We start from the raw sequence: 3,371 nt of genomic DNA on the forward strand, positions 1-3,371 counted from the left end.
CTTCACAGTGGGTTTTCTGCCTTTCCATATTTCATACAGAGTGGAGGAGGTTCCTTTTCTCAAGGTGACTCTGTTGTGAACATAGCACGCGATATTCATAGCTTCAGCCCAAAAGTGCATAGGGAGCTTCTTTGCATGAATCATAGCTCTGGCAGATTCTTGAATAGTTCTATTTTTCCTTTCAACTATCCCATTCTGCTGAGGAGTTATAGGGGAGGAGAACTCATGACTTATTCCTTCAGACGAGCAAAACTCATCAAACTTGGAATTTTTGAACTCTGTACCATGATCACTCCTAATTCGGACAACACAACTGTCCTTTTCCCTTTGAAGTCTGATGCACAGGTCTTTGAAGACATCAAATGTATCTGACTTCTCTCTGATAAAGCTTATCCATGTGTATCTGGAATGGTCATCAACCACCACGTATGCATATCTCTTTCCACCCAGACTTTCAACCTGTATAGGTCCCATTAAGTCCATGTGCAACAGTTCCAGAACTCTGGAAGTTGTAGGATGTCCCAGCTTCGGATGTGACATCTTGGTTTGCTTGCCCACCTGGCATTCTCCACAGACTCTTCCTTCATCAATAAGCAGCTTTGGAATTCCTCTGACTGCTTCCTTGGATATGATCTTCTTCATTCCCCGTAAGTGGAGATGTCCAAGGCGTCTATGCCACAGCTTCACCTCCTGTTCTTCCTTGGCTGAGGAGCAGATTGTGGAGAAGTTTGAGACTTTAGGTTCCCACAGATAACAGTTATCTTTGGATCTGGATCCTCTCATAACTTCCTGATTGTCACCATTTGTCACAATACATAGCTCCTTAGTAAACTGAACATAGAACCCTTGATCACACAGCTGGCTTATGCTGATGAGGTTTGCAGTTAGTCCTCTTACTAACAGCACATTATTCAGTTCTGGAACTCCAGAGCAGTCCAGCTTACCCACACCTTTTATTTTTCCTTTAGCACCATCACCAAAGGTCACATAGCTGGTAGTGTAAGGTTGAATGTCCACCAATAGATTTTCCATACCAGTCATATGTCTTGAGCAGCCACTGTCAAAGTACCAGTCTTCTCTGGTAGAAGCCCTTAGAGCTGTGTGAGCTAACCTAGCATACCATTGTCGCTTCTTGGTGGGGACATTGTGCCTATATGTCTTATGCTTAGGTCTGTCATGGGGAGCTTGGTTAGGGTAACCATGAAGCCTGTAGCAGAAGGCTTTTATATGGCCAATCTTACCACAGTGGTGACATCTCCATTGCTGGAATTTCCCCTTTTGATGATTACTCATCCTGGTTCCCTGATGTTGAGACATTGGGGGTGACCTTCGCTTGAATTTCTGAACTTTAGCCTTTGAGCGTTTGAGCTCAGCTGAGGATTTTTTCACAAAGCCTAAACCAGTCATGGTTCCAGACTTATGTCCCACCTTTAGGATCTCTTCCAAGGTGTCAGTTTCTTTATTCAACATTCTGATGGATTTAGTCATCTGCTCTAGCTTAGATGTCAGCACAGATATCTCACCATTCAGACTAATAAACACACTGAAGTGTAGCAGAACACCACCTGTCTATTGTTTAGTATATGCTGTCAGTGATGAATGTCATAACATCCAGTTTGACATTCAGACAGTAGGCCTTATGCCAGATCTGGTATTTCCTTGATAACCATACTGAAAATAAATACTGAGTTCTAACAGAACACCAACTGTTCTATTCCTCAGTATCTGCTGACAGGGATGAATGTCACCACATCCAATTTAACATTCAATAAATCCTGTATTAGCTAATCCTGCAGTAAACTACTCAAGTGTGTCATGACACCAGTCAAGACATCAGAGTACAACTAGATATTCTAACCTACAATGCAGTCACACAAACACCTTCACAGCATGTCATGACATCAGTCAAGACATTAGAATCCAGCTAGTGTTTTACCATACAATGCAGCCAATTAAACACCTACACGTTGCATTTTGGATCGCTCTTCTCATTCAGTGGTATCAAAGTCACTTACGAAACCATGTATCTGATAGTTGTTTATTTTCTGTATAAATACGATTAAAAGACATAATGAATCAAAGAATAAACGAGTAATTAAATTTGGCATCATGTGTGTAGGATTTGGATTATTGATGTTGACTATGCTTCGGAATACGACGTTAGAATACCATTACTAAAACAATTAAAATACCATTACTATAACTAAGCGATTACAACCATCAAAACAATTTTGAACATATTATGCATCATCCTGTGAACGTCTCTGTCAGTCTTAATATCCACTCATTCACGCACTTATCCATTTTGGTTGAACATGGACACAAGCCATTGAATCCTTCTAATCCTTTCACCAGGGTCGTCCCAATCAATTTGGAGGCTCTGTTCTATTTTAAAATTAGATATTTAATAGATGAAAACACAACAAATTAAAAAAACATATTTTAGTTAATTGTAAATAAAATTAAATATATAGAGACAAAGATGATAAAAAACTATGTAGAAATTTGATTTATCGAAGTTTAGTTATTCGTGTCTTTCTTCTCTTACCATCTTCGATTTATAAAAAAAAGTTCATACCATTTAATAAAAGAAAAAAAAATTGAACAATTTCCACAATATTAATAATGAAGTGTTTTATTTAATAAACAATCAACAATGTAAAATTATAAATATTCAAAGTCTCACAACTACTATTTCAAATTTATTAATGTAGCGATTCACAATGATACAAAAATATAAATATTTTCAAAATTACATCTCAAAATTTTTCATAGATCTATAGAATATATTAATAAAAGAAAAAAACTAATTAGGTTAATTGCGATATTAAATTTTAAATAAATTAAAATATAATTTATTTAGATTATAGGCTGCTGGATAGAATATACTTCAATATATTAATAAAAGAAAATATTTATTAAATTAATTGCAACATTAAATTAAATTTAAAAACAATGTGGTGGCATTTTTTTATAAAAGTAAAAATATACATAAAATGTAAAAACAAGGAATTGAAACCAGGTTGTATTACTACCAAAATAGTATACCAACCGCTAGGCTACACTACAATCATATATTAAAATGGAATTAGAGATATATATTTGTTAGTCTTATATTTATATTGACACTATCTATCAAATTCGGGGCCTAAAAAGTCGGAGGCCCTGTGTGGTAGCACTCCTCGCACCCCCACAGGGCCGCCCCTGCCTTTCACCGTCTGCAATTTCTCCATCTAGCCAACGGTTCAACGTCCGATTAAGACGTTCAAACGAATCTATATTCTAAAGTCGAATTTTTATTGAAAGTGCGACGACTGAAAAAATTAAATCGACATTTCTCTTGCGAATGTATTCATACATGGTTTAAGAAA

Source organism: Lathyrus oleraceus, chromosome 5 (assembly GCF_024323335.1).
Source record: "Lathyrus oleraceus cultivar Zhongwan6 chromosome 5, CAAS_Psat_ZW6_1.0, whole genome shotgun sequence".
NCBI lineage: Eukaryota > Viridiplantae > Streptophyta > Magnoliopsida > Fabales > Fabaceae > Lathyrus > Lathyrus oleraceus.